General features: G+C 32.5%; 1 protein-coding gene and 1 long non-coding RNA gene across 6 annotated transcripts in view; one reads left to right on the plus strand and one right to left on the minus strand.

Moving 5' to 3' along the window:
- LOC143232783 (diacylglycerol kinase beta-like) overlaps positions 1 to 18,169 on the minus strand; it is a 234,384-nt gene that overhangs the window by 162,768 nt on the left and 53,447 nt on the right. The window lies entirely within an intron of this gene.
- Positions 13,993 to 18,169, plus strand: part of LOC143232784 (uncharacterized) — a 37,665-nt gene continuing 33,488 nt past the window's right edge. Inside the window, exon 1 of the long non-coding RNA XR_013017732.1 lies at positions 13,993 to 14,233. This is a non-coding gene — a long non-coding RNA (uncharacterized LOC143232784). The remainder of the gene's footprint in view (positions 14,234 to 18,169) is intronic.

Raw genomic sequence — 18,169 nt, forward strand, 5'->3', positions numbered from 1 at the left:
TATCGCCCCCATGGCTAAAAGGACAAGCATGTTTGGTGCGACGGTGATTTGAACCCCCGACCCTCGGATTACGAGTCGAGTGCCTTAACCACCTGGTCATGCCGGGCCTTTGAGTCTTTCCGGAAACTATACAATCATACAGTCTAAAATATTCTGAAACATTAAATGTCATTCATCTTATCATTTGAGTTGGATGTCAGTGCACAGGCCAGTGTTTCAGACATGTATAATTGTTAAGGTGTTAATTCTTTCATCATTAACGAAACAAAGTTAACCAAAATATCTCTTTTTATTTAATAAATAATGATTTGTTTAACTAAGTTTTATGTCTTCCTCACTGGCTCGATGCTATAAAGGCTAACCAGTATTTTTTGGTGTTTAAAAATTTTGCTTTAAAATTCATGTTAAAGATACATACGAACACCGTATGTTTTCACAGATAGATTAGATAAAGCAGTCTAGTCTCACGATATCAGATTTTAATCTGTAAACTAAGTCTTAAACATTATACATAAATAAATGATACGATCACCAAGTCCCACAAATACAATCATGATACAGTCACGCTGTGTGACAAGGCCTATATTTAATACCAGTTGCCTACGTGTTTGGGATCCGACTTGACATCCAATAAATCAGGCTTTGCAAAGCGTTTAGGTCGTGGTTCCGCTCTTCTCATGCTATAACATCCACTCGTTAGACATGGTCGCTGTAGTTTCCAGACGTCTCGCAGGGTGTTTCCAAAAGATTCAAATCAGGGCGTTGGGTTGTACTTAGAAATCTGAAATTTATCTATGAAGTATCAATATAAGAACATAGTGAATGACACGAATTTTCTTAAGCTTCAAATAAAGATCTTACCGAATATTTGACTTGAACTTATTAGTTTTCGTTCTTCTTAATGCAACCAGAAAGAAGCTGTACAGCTACCTCTAGTATAGATATCTTCACCGCGCGTTCGAGATATGAAATATACTTGCTCACGTTGTACAAATAATCCCACACTAATGATGAGCTAGTATTAGATTTGTTGTAAAATGTAAATAAAGAGGCTTAATATTACCAAAAGTGTACCATCGAGGTCCACGAGATCCTTCGAAAGGGTACGGAGGTTGTGTTCTAAAAGATAATTTCAAGTTTTCAGACTTATGTAAAAGTAACGGCTCGTCAAAATAAATGAACAAATATTGTTTTATTCATATAATCAGTCTCGAGCAAAACTTGATTTGAAAGGAAAAAAAACAACATTCATATCTATTTTAAATCTCGAATTATCTAATATCCTTTAAAAAATGAATATTTACGAAAATAATTATTCATCGACGAAAATTAATCTTTCAAAAACATGAAGTAAAAAAAAAGAATATCGATCGGTTTACATTTCCTTATATAACTACTGTTACTTTTAAACGACAAAGACCACGAATATGCATACGTAATGGATAATTCATTAAGCGTAATCAAATACTTGATTTTTTTTTATTGGTAATGCATACTGTTTCAGCAAATGTGTATTGTACTATATATATGCATACTTATATACAGATTAGTTATTTTATATTAAAAAGTTCCCATTAAACTTTCAGTGAATTCAGAAAACGGGATATTTAAAAGTTGGGTTTTAAAAGCTATAATCAACGTTTGTTCTTTCATTCATTTATTCTAGTCGCAATTAATTTTTTGATTCGTTTCATATATTTGCCCAAAGTTATACAAGGGTTATCTATACTAACTGTTCTAAGTTTGAAATGGTAGACCAGAGAGAAGACACATGGTCAACAGCACCCTTCACTAACTCTTGGGCTGCTCTTAACGAATAGTGAAATTTGACTGTCACGCTTACAACACTCCCTTAGTCCCAAAGTGAGGTGCAAGATTTTATGCGTCAACAGGACTCGAGCCATAGAGTATACAGTCCAACACATTGACATCTAGGCCACGCCCGACCCAGTTCATGCTTAATTTTTCTGTATATTTTTATTTTATATATTAATGTTGGATATTATAAAGCTATTTACAAAGATATCTATTATACGGTGAATACTTTCCTTCCTTTAAATGAAACTGTTTTTGGCCCAAGAACAACTTTAATATTAGGAAAGCGTGTTTATTATTAAAATAAGAACATAACCTCGAGCTCGTGCCTCTTTATTTTATCTCAATTAAACGATTCAGTAAATATTAAAATAAATTTTAGGTATACGTACATGTAAAAACATGTTTATATTATATGCATGGTTTTGTTTCTTTATATCCTGTAAAGCGCAATGCCACAAAGTGGGTTATTTGTGCTGTGCTCAACCACGGTATTGAGAGGCAGTGTTTGGCGTTGTAAGTTATAAGTCACTATGGGAGTGTATGCATCTGTGTGCAGGGACAAAGCTGAATAAATGAAGATACATGTTAGTTCACTGAGTAGTACATGAACTCTTTCCTTTAGTTAGAAAAATCTATGCATTCAATTCTATACCTACATGTTTACATATACCTGCCTGTGGAAATGTTGTAGTTACAACAAAACTAAACTGAATTAGTGCTGCCCTTTAAGTAGCCTAAGGCCATAATAATTTTTTAAAACTAGTTCCACAAGCAACTCCTGAATGTACCGAGAACAATTTGTTTGCTAATTTTTGTGATTCTCATCCTTCGTATTTAATTACCATTTATAATGATAAGCAATTCAGTTTTTCAGGATACAAATAGGATCATAACATGTAGGTGGCAGAGCCCTCGGACCAGCCATAAATAATTCATTTACTTAAATGATAATTATTGAATGCATTAACACTATCTTTGCTTCTAGATATACACAATAACCTCACAACTGAACATTCAGCAGCCTCTTTGGAAAAACGTAATAATAATCCTAACAGTTATATCTTTACACCTTTTTCTCAAAACCACGATATCAAAGTGAATGACAGTACAATAAAACCTTTTTGTCATCATAACAGTTGTTAAATGAGATATTCAATGTTTAAACATAGAAAGTTTTCGTGGATAATAGAGCCATGGTATCATGAATTGCTTAGGTTTATGGAAGAAACGTTTCTAAAGTTCTGGTACGTGTGTTTTTTTTTATTCTGATAGAGTAGTTCAATTACTTCTTCTTTCATTTTTATCTTCCAAGTTTTTAAGAATAAAATCAGTTCACATTACATCGAACAGTTTTTTTTTAATTTGACCAAATGATCTCCACAATAGCTAGGAGATTGCACTTGTAACTTCAAAAGATATCTATCAAAACTTATTATTCCTTCAATAAGAACTACTTTACAAGAGAGGGGCGGGTAAGACTTTTTCAACCTCTCAGTAACATATTGATATACCACAAATTTCCAACTCATATTGGAGTCATTATTATGTGTACGAACTAAATGATAAAAATTCTTTAAGCACTGCTGCATATAAACTACACCCGTGGTTGGCAGATCACAAATAGCTCATTATGTAAGCTTTATGTTTTAAAACAACAAAAATAATCAATGATCACTTTACGAAGGTGCATGAACTCATGACTCCAAACGGTTGTTTATAGCAGAAGCTAACACTTAAAAAACCCTATGTAACAGTTTAAACCCGTATTTATTATGAGGCTAAAAGTGCTTATAGGCTACTTTGCATAGATTCACATTTCAGCATTAATTTTAGTACTGGGATAATGCGTTTATAAACTACTATTAAATAACTCATACTGAAATATGAGTTTTTACATCGACCATAAACGGTTGATTGTTTTTCTTAGGCTTATATTTAAACATAAGCTGTGATATAAGACTACAGCCTTGTGTAATTTATGTATAGTGACAATAAAATATCGATTTTGATGTGGGTAGAGATATTTACACACTTTCTACGTAGATGATCCCCGGTGGGACAACGGCAGGTCTCTAGATTTACAATGATAAAGTCAGGGGGTCGATTCTCCACGATGGACACAGCAGATAGCCCGATGTGGCTTTACTATAACAAAAGAACTATACGTAGATTTGTATTTAAATCATCGTACAAACTAATGAGATTTTTATGTAATAATTGGTTTGTTACATGTATTGACAGGTCAGCGGTAAGCTTGAGAACTTATACTACTAAAATCGGAGGTTCGATTCCTCGAGGCGAAAACAGCGCAAAAAATCCGCTGCGTGGCCTTGCGTTTAATCAGAAGCAACTATGTCTCTACACATCAAATAATTCATGGAATCTACTATAGCAAATGTTTCTCAAATGAAGCTCAATTTATTCAAAAAATTGTAACGCAATTTAATCTTTAAGATATTTTATTTCATGAGTGATGCGAGAATTTCATATTCAAAGTTTGAAACCAAATTTCTGTATGAATTTCAGTAATTTACAAGAGATAAAGTTGATTATTAATAGACTAGAAGTTTTAATAAGTTACCCCAATTGCGGTTTGTGTAACGAGCTTCGAATAAATTTCGAAACGTCTTCCATGACAAGATTTATTAGGCAAGAGCAGTACAGAAGATCTTTTAATTCTACAATGTTAGGCTGTCTAGAAACTCAATTCAGTTCGTTGTTCGTTCACTTACGTATGTCTTTATATGAAGGAAAATTGGAAGAAATTTAAAAAATTAAACTACAAAAACACTTAATGTTCTTTGACAACATTAATATATATGTTATACGAATTTCAAATGTACTTACTTATATTTTCTCACATTTATAAAACAGTCACATCCTATAATTCGGTTTTCATGAATCCTTACTACATAAAAACATAGGTTTCAAATTATGCGTATAAAGTACGCTTCAAAAGAAGTGAAGCGTGTTAAGGCGTGCGACTCGTAATCTGAGGGTCGCGGGTTCGCATCCCCATCGCGCCAAACATGCTCGCCCTTTCATCCGTGGGGACGTTATAATGTGACGGTCAATCCCATTATTCGTTTGTAAAAGAGTAGCCCAAGAGTTGGCGGTGGGTGGTGATGACTAGCTAGCTGCCTTCCCTCTAGTCTTACACTGCTAAATTAGAGACGGCTAGCACAGATAGCCCTCGAGTAGCTTTGTGCGAATTTCAAAAACAAACAAAACAAACAAACCTTACTCTCTAGTGGCAGAGCGTTGAAACTGTATGTATAGCGATCCCTGTGGTGGGCATAACAGAAATAGCCCATTGTGTAGATTTGCACTTAACAGCAACCAAAGAAAAAGTGTGGTTTTACTTTTCGCACGAAAGAATGCTCGCTTTTCATAAAAATGTGAAAGAAAAACTTATATAGCTTTTCCTGAAACATGAACGATTATTTGTAATTCAAATAAATTAACATTTCCACTTATACATTTATCGACACTGCGTAAACTGCAGAGTTCAGCTTATAATATTTAAACAGTAATAACTCTTTCAGTAATTTACAAGAGGTAAAGTTTACATATTAGAATTAGGTTCCTAACTGTTTAATCGCGTGTTTTAGCAACAATTATACCTCTTGTTCATGAAGTGGTTAAAGCGTTAAAATTAAATATTCTATCACATAAAAACGTGTATATTATAAACAAAAATTATTTTATAAATCTATTTCGAGATCTAACAGTATAAATAGCGGATACAAAGGCTAGATATTTTAATAATACCTTTAAAAAAACCTATATTCTAAACAAAACAAATTTAAGCAAGTTGTTCCTTAGTGAAAAAAACACCAGAAACATATCGCACTTTCGTGTAATAAAGAAAATATATTATTTAAGGATTTAACGCCAAACAAAGTTTATGTGATTATCTGTACAAATATTCTCATAATATATATTGTTTTAAATGTTTCCTATACCATGGAACTAAGATAATATTTCGGTAATTTGGACGATTTTTTATCAAACTAAGCAAATAAGCAGTTACTAAGCCATCTTTGAGGGTAAGTCAATAGAAACATTATTTTCTACTCTTATAAAGCCTCTTACAAAGTCTTTGGTGTATGTGAATAGGCTTAGCCTTAAATGCGTCTAACATGTTGTTGAATTTCGTACAAAGGTTCCTCTGAGAACATGATTCTCTCTCTTCTTTTTTTTTTCTTGCGCTAATAAGGCGCGAGCCACGGAACCTCATGTTCACAGGCCGGCACGCTAACATCCGCGCCATGATCTGTCCTTTAACACATATAAAAAAAAGATAAACGTTATCTATAACATGGAAACAGATCTTCAAGCAACAGTAATTAATGTAAAAATGTTTTTATAGAGAAAATCGGCAATCCACACATTCAAAAAAAAGTTTCGAAAATATTGAAAGCTGGTTCATCCATACAGCTAAACAGACTTCAAAGGTATCATGAAACAGTTTCCAAAGACAAGACCTTGTCGTAAAATGTTCACCCAGCGTTTACAACAGCAATCGCTCACATGATACATAAAACTATAAGAAAATTAAAAGTTTACCGTCATTCATACATTCCAAAAACCAACAAACAGGATCTTCTAAACTTATTATTAAGACTTGCGTTTCACTTTTGTAATACATTTAATACGAAAATATAAACACCATAAAATTTATTACCCTCTAACAAGAAGCTATTTTTCAGGGGTGATAACATAATAAGGGCTTTAAAAAATGTACCTCGATTTATTGCAACAAAATTATTATTTTTCAAAAACATGTAATCTTGTGTGTGTTTAATTTATTACAATTTATACAAAACTAAGTAGGGAAAATTACTATTATCTTTATGATCAGTTTTTATTTATTATGTTTATAGTCTCATTCGAAATGTATTTCATTGCATCTACAAGGTACGTACGTATAAGTGGACTGTCAGAAGTTTTAGAAATACGCATAAGTGCAAAATAGGAAATTAGTAAACTTCATCACGTTACCGCACTTTTTGGAGTGCAAGAAGGACAAGGGGTATCAGGTTTAATGTAGAGATTAGTGCTAACAGTGTTAAAACATACAAGAAAATGTTTAATGTGTTTACTTAAGTTGAGTTAATCTCTGTGTGTCACCTCGGGTAAACGTTTCTGGGCATTTGGATTGTTTAACCTATAAAGACTCAGATTCTGTAACGTTGTCCATAATAATGCAACAATACGTACACATTTGATCATACTTCTCAAAAATTGTGAAAAACTTAATTTGATTATATATAAAAGTAAAGTTAAATATAACATTAAATGTATTTGGTATATTAGGAACAGGAATTATGTAATAGCAAAACAAAACAGTATGACCACTTTTTTTTTCAATGGAAAACATTTAAAGTATGAAGAAACAAAATAAACGCCATGAAAATTTATTTCAGAACGACTGGTATGATTAACCTGAAAATGACCTAGGAAGGTCGAAACGTTGTTCTCTGCTTTTCAATAAAAGTGTTAATACCCATACCTGCCGTTCTGAGATACACTTTTATTTCACGTGGATTTCTCGTCATCAAGAAACGCTATGCGCGTAAGGCGTGCGACTCGTAATCTGAGGGTCGCGGGTTCGCGCCCGCGTCGCGCTAAACATGCTCGCCCTCTCAGCCGTGGGGGCGTTATAATGTTACGGTCAATCCCACTATTCGTTGGTAAAAGAGTAGCCCAAGAGTTGGCGGTGGGTGGTGATGGCTAGCTGCCTTCCCACTGCTAAATTAGGGACGGCTACCACAGATAGCCCTCGAGTAGCTTTGTGCGAAATTCCAAAACAAACAAACAAACAAGAAACGCTATGAAAGTTCAATACACGGAATCAACCCGAGTTGTTTGGTTATTCACTCACCCTTTGTGGATTGGTAGAGTGAAAATGTTAACACATTTCCTTTCCAAAATATTGTTTGTACACATTGACGTAAACTGTACATTTATATACACTCTGACCCCTGTGTTGTTCGTGACAGTTCGACCCACATTTCAAATTATTAGCTAAAAATACGGCAAGTTAAATTATTAGGTGATATAAGACGAAGTAGCAGCTTGCCATGAGATTAATCTTGCCACCAACGTAACAATATAAGATAATTTAAAACAGAAATAATTGTAATTGCTTAGTTGTTTTTTATGTTGAAATCGAGCTGAGAGACTCGGACGAATTAAAGTATCTTTTATTTATTTTGATTCCTAATTTTTATAAAAACGAAATGCTATAAATTAGACCAGCTGCGCTGTTTTCATAACGAAAATCGAATCCAGAATTTTAATATTATAAATTCTCGTAACTACCGCCAAGCTACCAGGGAATTTTTATTATTTAATATAAAATCGCATAGCTGATATATCCACCGCAAAGAATCAAACTCCGAATTTTTATGTGGTAAGTTATAAACTTACTACTGTCCCACATGGGATCGCTGGTTTGAATACCCGTCACACCAAACATGCTCGCCCTTCCAGCCGTGAGAGAGTTATAATGTAACGGTCAATCCCACTATTCGTTGGTAAAAGAGTAGCCTAGGACTTGGCGGTGGGTGGTAATGACTAGCTGCCTTCTCTCTAGTCTTACACCGGTAAATAAGGACGGGTAGCACAGGTATCCCTCGTGCAGCTTTGCGCGAAATTCAGACAAATAAATCCACCAAGGTTATACAATGTAAATTAAGTACCTTAAAAATATGTTAACTATTAAATATCCTAATATCTTCTTATTATATCTGTTCTTATATGATTTGATCGCGTTCTTTTATAGCTTGATCTTTAGCTGAATGATTAAAACTTTTTCTAATAAATAATCTACTGGTGGTATAATAATTATTAATCCTATTGGTATATACTTCTATAGACAATGGTTTTCAATGTTATGATAATGATTAGTCCTATTAAAACTTACTTTTACACGATGGTTTTCATTTACCAAAATTAGGTATAAAAGGTTGATAAGTTGTACAAAAACTCTAAAAACACCAAACTATTCTCTCATTGATCAAGGTTCAAGTTTAGGCAGCTATTTGATTCGAATTTAACACAAAGTTATACGCCTCCTCTCAATGGAACAGCGGTATGTCTGCAGATTTATAATGCTAGAAACAGGGTTTCGATACCCGTTGTGGATAGAGCGCAGGTAGCCCATTGTGTAGTTTTGTGCTTAATTACAAACAAACATAAAGCTATTTCTAATCTAGATATGAATTTATTAATAGTGTCCATGTTGACACAATTCTACTTATGACACTTATGATACAAGCTTAAGAAAACTTAATTCCCTGAAAAGGTGTCTCTTCGATTACGCAATTTGATCCAGACACACGCACACAAAAAGTAAGGTCTCCGTGCCCTTAGATACACACGTACACCATGTTCTTAGATTTCCCAAATATTGTTACTAGCGAGGATCATCTTTTCTACTGTTACATTTTAATCGATATCTCATAAGGTCTAACAGATAATTATGTACAGATAGATAATAATAGTCTTACACTGCTAAATTAGGGTTGGCTAGCACAGAGAGCCCTCGAGTAGCTTTGTGCGAAATTTAAAAACAACAACAACTTTTCTTTTTCTTACTTAAATACCTGTGGGGGCGTTATAATGTGACAGTCAATCCCACTATTCGTTGGTACAAGAGTAGCCCAAGAGTTGGCGGTGGGTGGTGATGACTAGCTGCCTTCCCTCTAGTCTTACACTGCTAAATTAGGGACGGCTCGGTGCAGTGGGCTAACAACCTACTCACTTAAATACTTGTTGAAGAATCCGCAAGCTATTGCGGCCCTGTATTCCTAGATGGAATCTAATGGTGATAACTAACTAACTTAAATACCTAGTTTTAAATAAAAATCTGGAAGAATTTTGGAGAATAATTTAAATTTCTGTTTGTAATTTTATTTATCAGTAATGGAATAATTGAATTAGTTAATAACATGTTGAGAAATTATTTTATCGGATCAAAAACTTTCAACTTAAACCTAAAGCCTTCTACAATAACTTTTAGTAATATAAATTTAAAAACATGAAACTTGTTTGAAACTGGCTACATTATTTAGTAATGTTCATCTTAGACATATCAAAAGAAATATCTTATACGTGAAATAATACCCTGATTAATTAGAATTTATGATTCATAATATATATGTTTTGTTTTGGATTAGAAATATATTTTGTTATCATTAGATTAACATCATTGTTTAGTATACACTGTACGAAACAATTAATGTGTAATCAGAATTTTTCAAACAATAAGTATTACATGGCAAAACCACTTCTAAGAAGCAATAATCACCTCTCAAAGTTCGCTGTTATAAAGTTAATGTTGGAGGTTGCCTTGCATACTTATAGTTGATGACATTTTAATTCAGTATGTAGTATTTATAGTTAATGACATTTAAATTCAGTATGTAGTACGGTCACCACGAGCAACAAAATTGCTTGACATTGATGTTAAATACTTAAAGTTCTGAGAAGATAACCTTAACCACTCCTGTTAAAGAGTTATTTCCACGAAATCTTTAGTGTTCTAAAGTCACTTGACAGGTTTCAATGTCTTTCAAGAGCATTCCATATATGCTTAATAGGGCTGAAGTGGGCTGTTAGTTCAAGCTTCTCCATTAATCAATCCATTCTTCTTCAACGAATGTGTCTACCAGTTTACAACACTGAGGGAAGGGGCTGTTATATAATTATACTAAATTCAAACATAATTGAAACATTACACATTGTAATGTGTAATATTAATGGTATAATTTGTTTTTGCTCATATCGGGTTACCACATCTCTCAGTAAAAGTCTCATTGAAATGGATCTTTTTTCATAATGATGTACAAGCTCATACATCCGCAATTTATTCCTAACCACACCTAGTTTCCACATTTCACCACGTACTCAAATACTTAGTAGGACAACAGTACGTTTTCGGTCTTACACCGCTAAGACTTCGATTTCTTGCGGTTGTCACAAGAGTTAGTCCAATGCGGTTAAAACAAGCAAACAAGTGGGAAATATACAACGAAACAAACTAAATGTTTAAGAAAGTCACATAAATATGACATTTTGATAATGTTTAAGCCTTTATAAATAAGGTTGTTTAACCTCTTTCTTCTTTAATGGAAGTAAAAACAAATCTAAAATCTCCTCACAAAAAATTAAAACACCTTAGGAGTATGATGAAACTTTGTATAATACTTCGTTTAAACAACCTATCAAAGAATACCTTAGGAGTAACTCATAAAAACACTTTATGTGAAAAGTACTTGTATATCATTTCTAAATGTTAAAACATTCTACTATACTCGTAGGATTAAAAAAACAAGGAAACAACAGTGCAGGCCATTTCAGTACTGTTTACAAAACAATAAAGTCTATGAAGTTTTCTAAATTTTCTGTTGTAATCTGTGGAAGATTGTAGAATAATCCTATTTTCCTTTCGACATAATTTCCTGGGTCAAAATAAATATTAGTACTAAATCTGCTTAACACATTTTCTTACCACAAAGACCAATGAAAAAAACATTAGCATATCTCGTTGTAAGCTAGTTTTCGTATAAAAGACACGAATCACCCAGTAAAATTTAAATAATAAACTATGACTTTTCAATTTCTCTTTTCAAACATTTTGTTAATAATAAATCCTTTCAATTAAAGTAAAATGGTTTCATGACTAAATTTCTCTGATTAATTTTCTGTGTTTTTGTCATGAAACCATTTTACTTTAATTGAAAGGATTTATTATCAACAAGATGTTTCAAAACGAAAGATGTTATATTCACTCTTTTCAACGATGTCTACTTCTATCATGAATGATGGCCAACAATTCCATACAACTACTTGATCCTGGCTATGTATATGAATTATGTCTAAATACTGTTGATACTGTCGAGGAAGATTGGCCAAGATACATTAGATGCTTCTTCAGTCTCTCTCTGTATATTATTGTTTTACGATGCTGATTATGGATTGTAGACAACTACTTCTGGCCATTTCTTGATTTTATTTATAAAATGTGTGCAACTACTTCTGGCCGTTGCTGCATTCTGTTTATAAGATATGGACAACTACTTTAATCTGCTATTTAAAAAAGAACTGTAAAATCAACAGAGAGAAGTTCTTATGTACAAATAACATTGATATTTGTTTAAGATTGACTTTTCTCTTGGAAATGGAACCCTAGACTTAGACCCTTACTTCATAAATCGACCTTGAGACATGTTTACACGACATATTCTTTAAAAAAAGCGATAGTACCAGAACCTCCAATAGCGTTATATACCAAAACCAGTAATTAATGGTTTATTATTTTTATATGACACCTAAGAGACTTGGTAAAATTCACATTAGTTCTTAGCTGATTTTGTTATTTATACCAAAAGTAGTTGCCCATCCCAACAAACTTAATATTCATATATATATTAATATTTCTACTGCCAAAACACGTTACAATAATATTTCTACTACTACCACGGAATACTATAATGTTTACTATAAAAAATAATGAGAAAATGTGTTCACTATAACCATCGGTGTATTTACTATTAAATATTGATAATATATTGGTGTTTACATGGACAAAGCTCTAATTACATAGTTATCATAATAATTTTATAGCACGTTCCGCTTAGGAAATGATATTATAGTTAACTGATAAGGTAACTGAAATAATTATAACAATAACTGTAACATGCAATAATAAACTGCATGCGAGAAGAAAAAAAAAAGAACAACTACGTTTGAAGAGACTCAACCCCCAGATGTGACATCACTTGTCGAATTACCAGAGTTTAAAATTAGAATCGAAACGGCCTTGTCCTAACCCTCGTTTCAATCGGTTATTCCCAAATTCAGCCTCGTTTCAAAGTATCAGTTAAGTATAACTCTAGTCATAGTTTTAAACTGTCAGCTAGTTTAGATGTTTATGTATTCGGATGTAAAAAAACGAAAAGCGGGCTATGAATCTGTCAGAAATACTAAGGTCTTCCTACCGCCAAAAATAAATCGTGCTCCGTTCTTTGGAACTATCATACAAGATGCAAATAAGCCTAAATACCTCTCACCCCTAAATATATAAGCACAGTAATTAATCAGCCACCTACTGCTAGATTTACCTAACATATTATTCATGTAGCGTATATATTATGTATTAAAGAGGTTTGTTTATGTAAATACATATAAGATATACTATAGGATGATTGAGCACTGGATTATTTGGGACGTTTTGTAATATGTAAGATTTTAGCATAACAGATGAAGCAAAATGTATACGAGAGCAAATGATGAACATTGAACACAAATGGACATAGCTCTGATAGAGGTATTGTAATCATTACAGTAGCATTAATTGCTAACAACACCCTAATTTATGTGGTGTTCAACATTTAAACTGTGAGACAAAATACCAGTACAAGGGAAATACGTTGGTGGAAGCATCAAACCTGACACTCCTAAATCCTGATAAAGAGGGAAAACAATATATGTGCGTTATAAGGGGGTTTTATAGTAGTAGAACTGATACTGCATGTCAATAAGCTCATACAAATAAAACTGTAAGAAGTTTCGAGGTATCGAGATATGTGTCGGCTAGAAGTAATTCAAAGGTAAGATTTATGAACATATTAAAACTACAAGTAAGTTAGATGTAAGACCTACCAACATATTAAAACTACAAGTAAATTATATGTAAGACCTATCAACATATTAAAATTACAAGTAAATTAGATGCATCACTATAAGCATTTGTTAGGACTATAAGTAAATTAACAACATTTTCAAACTATAAGTAAATCAGATTCATCACTATATGTGTTCATTCAAACTATAAGTAAATTAGACTTATCACTATATATGTTTATTAAAACCACAAGTATATTAGATTAATCTCTATAAGTGTTTACTAAAATCATGAGTAAATTAGGTGAATATTTGCATGCATTTGTAATACCAGCATCTATTCAACTTCGTATATAAAAACACTTGTTCTGTCTGTTCACTATCTAAATAAACACTTACCGTATTTCACAAGTCCTGCCAATCATCAGCAGTTGTGAACTATGATATTTGCGATTCTATACTTATCGCGAACTCGGTTTTCTAACGACTATTTAATCACCTACCGCGGCCTTAATCTATCACTCAGCCACCAATTTTAGATCCTCCTCTGCGGTTTGTCATTTCGGTAATTTACTCTCCCTTGGGCCTTTCTTAGATTTCTACTCACAGCCCGCGCGGTTCATTTTACGAACAAACTAATCATTTTGTGCCAGATATCGAGGCGATGGCCTACATGCCACCCATGTGCAGAACGTTCCATGTTCTAAGTAAAACATTGGCCTTGATCTGTGACCACTTCATCTCTTGCCAGCAGACTTTGGTAGTTTTAATGTATATGAAGGTATGGTCAAAAATGTATCTTTTTATTTTTTCCTTTAGGTTTTAATGTTCCGGAAAATGTCAAAGACAACCCACGTAAATGTTAGCTTCCTACACAATTATTATGTGTCAATCAATGTAAACATCTTACCCACCTTCCAACTATATTATGAAACTCTGCAACGGATTTTAATAATCGACTAAAGAATAAATCTTAGTTTGTTCTTTATATGGGTTAAGAAAATTGTATGGTGAAAGTAATAAGTCTCTTTTGATATTTATATTGCAATAAAAGACTCAGCATAAGTCTATTATAAATCTTATTAGTTACCTATATTAATAACAGCAACATAACTGTTATATTTGTACGATCCCCAAGCAAATCAGAAACATTGTTTTATTTTTTCATTCAAAAGAGATTTCTTTTCAATTTAGTGCCCTGTAGAGCATCCACTTTTAAAAGCTGACATGAAGAAATATGGAATTAGAAGCCATTTTTATGCAAACGTATGAGGACAATTTTTAATAATGCTTTAGATTCAAACTTTGCTCCAACATAAGAAAAGATGATTTTACCATGGGACACGTGCTGGTTCTCAATCATATTTTTCACATTCGTTATTTTGACGCGTTACAAACTTTGGTGAGTGCAAAAGAAACAAGAATAAAACCAAAGGGCTGAAGATGTTTATTACGTTCCGCTAGAAAACCCAGATGTAAACCTACATAAATCTTAATCAAATTTAAGGAATAAATACTTCTAGGTTTCCAAATGGTTCTAACAGTTTGAAAACATCCAGCTAAATAATCTAGCTCTAAATTCTTACTAAGCATTTGGAGAAACATCCGCTCTGACAACGCTAAAGATAGAATCCTTTAGTGACTTTTGTTTAATGTCATATATTTTGCCTTATTCCTTTTCATTTATCTTAACACTGCTGTATATCATTTAACTCTTCAAATAGTTGTTCGTGTTAAACATTATTCTTAAGTTTCTTTAAAGCAAGTTGCTGATATTAAACAATATATTTTTAACTTTCTTTAACATAAATTGCTCGTGTGAAACAATATTCTTCCATTCTTAACTTCCTTTAAAGCAAACTGAAATCTATAATAAGATATTTCTATTAAGTTAAATAAAATAACGACCTATATCTCAAGAATTTATCTTTATATATGATAGATGTCTATATGATGGGGTATCTGAACACGTGTATAACATCCAGGACTATAAGCAAATAATATCTCATGGGATGTCCAAATCTTATTTCATTGTCATAGTTTTTGGACCGAAAGATTAAAGAACCTATTTGAATCAAGAGAAACAAATCTAAAATAACTAAATATAAAAGTTGGTCTCTAACATAGGGACTTTGATAGTATTCTTGATATTTTACCATGTTTGTATGGCAACAAAGTCTCTATAAAGTTAATAATACTTATGTTTTCTAACATTGTTCTGTATGTATTAATATAGCAAGGTGTAATAATACTCATAGTACAAGTATAAAAAAAAATATTTTATACATGTGTAGCACATCCTATTCTAAATCCTATAATATTAATAGTTTACATGTTGATTTACACGTATTATTTATTAATCATTGTTGATTCAGTTCAATTCAACAATTTAAATTAAAGAAAGTTTGATATCCTAAAATATCACTAATCTAGTTGAATCTAAATTGAAACATTGTTATCAGTTTATTAAAAATTAATAACTTTACGTGAAGCTAATAACGATATATTCTTGAGATGTAGGTTGTTATTTTATTTAACGTAAGAGAAATATTTTTTGTCCTGTATGGTCAGGTGGGTTAAGGCGTTCGACTCGTAATCTAAAGGTCCTGGGTTCGAATCCTTGGGGGCATCAAACATGCTTGCCCTGTCAACTGTAGGGGCGTTATAATGTGAAGGTCAATTCCACTATTCGTTGGTAAAAGAGTAGCCCAAGAGTTGACGGTGGGTAGTGATGACTAGCTGCCTTCTCTCTAGTCTTACGGGGCTAAATTAGAGACGGCTAGCGCAGATAGCCCTCGAGTACCTTTGCGCGAAATTATAAAACAAACAAACAGAAATAATCTTTCACTAATTGAAAATAATTGATCTATCAAAAGAGGTTTACATACATAGAAATGTAAAAACAATATATTTACTAAAAAATACTTGTTCTGTATTATTCAGTTTTGTGTACATATTTTTGCTATGACTAGACAGCGCATTACTCTTACAACATTCTTGGTTACAAATTACGTCACACATTAGTAGTTTTTTGGTTTGTATAATATAAAACATTTTTTTTAAAAACATGTTCGGAGAATGTGTACGAAGTGAGATGCTCAACAAATGACTCTGCAGGCTTTTTCTTTAGTTGTATTATTGATATAACCTATTAATATAACGTATTTCTGAATCATCTATATCCAGATGGTTACAAAGTAGTTTCCTTGCAAACTCTTACATAATTGGAATTATAGTTTTCAATCTGTACTTTACGCGCATGTAGCTAACCGGCTTGTTTCAGTTTGATGATTAGGATGCTTAATTCGCAATTTGCGGGTTGCGGGTTCGAATCTTTGTTAGCTAGCATGTCCGCCCTTTTAGTCGTGGGAGAATTATAATGCGACGATCAACCCCACTAGTTGTTGATAAAAGAGTAGCCCAACAGTTGGCGGTCGATAATGTTGACTAGCTGTCAACATCACTTTTAAATTAATTTAGAACAGATAGCCCTCCAGTCAAATTCAAAAGAAACCAACCCCACGAAACAATATATCAGTTCAGTTAGCCAGCAGCACCTACTACCACGAGTGGTTTGTCCAGCTTACTGAACTATTACTTTTTTAACTAAACTACAACCAAAAGTGCGAAGCGCGTGCGGGGACATCACGGGGCAAAACCTAGGCTTTCCATCCACAATTCGGTCAAAACTCGTACAAAAAAGAAAGTGTTGTTTGAGAATTGTTCCATTACATATAATCAGAGAAAAAAACAATTGCTTTTTAGCGTTAAAATTAGATATCGACGCTCATGGGCGTATGAAAAATTAGAACAGTTTCTTTAGTATGTTCTTTTTTTTATTTGACTCAGATCAAACGGTATGGTACATTTCAGTTAAAATCACAGCTTTGTTACATTACATGTTTTTTGCTTAAAGTTTTAGAGTAACGAAAATCAATATTATTTTTTAAAAGCCAACAAATATGGATTTATAATTCTTTATTGTGCTATCATACAGATATTAGCATTCAATTTAATTATTTTTTTCAGCTTTTGTTCTGACGTACTTAGAATCCTTGTCTAGTTTTTACTATTCATCATATATGACCAAAGAATATGATTTTGTCGTAAATATTCTATAATATCTATCTACCATGATTCCTCGATTGTTGTTCATGAGCTAAATTCTTCTGGATATTAATTCTTTATTCAAACTTAATTCGTGTTTCTATACTGAAACTTAAATAAAAGGATTTTTTTAGATAAATTTGCAAAAATACAATAATGAAAGTCGTTTATTAAATTAAGAAACTTCTCTACAGAATCATCAATCAGTATAGAAAACTACGAAAAATGTTTTTGTAATTTATAGCATTTTTAAAACAAATAAAATTAAAAATAACGTGTGTGTTAAATATTTCTTTTCGTTTTACGGTGAAGTAAAAGAGACTCAAAAAACCCATAAAACAGTTTAAATATTTCTTTTCATTTTATGTTGAAGTAAAACGGAATCAAAAATCCCATAAAAGTGAAAATAGTACGTCCTTTCTAAACGAATGTCGAAGATATTGTCTCACGCCAACATTCGTAAAACTGAAAACTATTAATAACAATAATTAGGACAATAGGCCTAAATTTAAAGTTCAATAAATACTCGACGTTGCTCCAAACACATTACTTAAACGCACCATCCATGAAATACACGAAGCACTCAACCAACTTAATGAATGTGACATAT

This window comes from Tachypleus tridentatus, chromosome 11 (assembly GCF_004210375.1).
Source record: "Tachypleus tridentatus isolate NWPU-2018 chromosome 11, ASM421037v1, whole genome shotgun sequence".
Taxonomy (NCBI): Eukaryota; Metazoa; Arthropoda; class Merostomata; order Xiphosura; family Limulidae; genus Tachypleus; species Tachypleus tridentatus.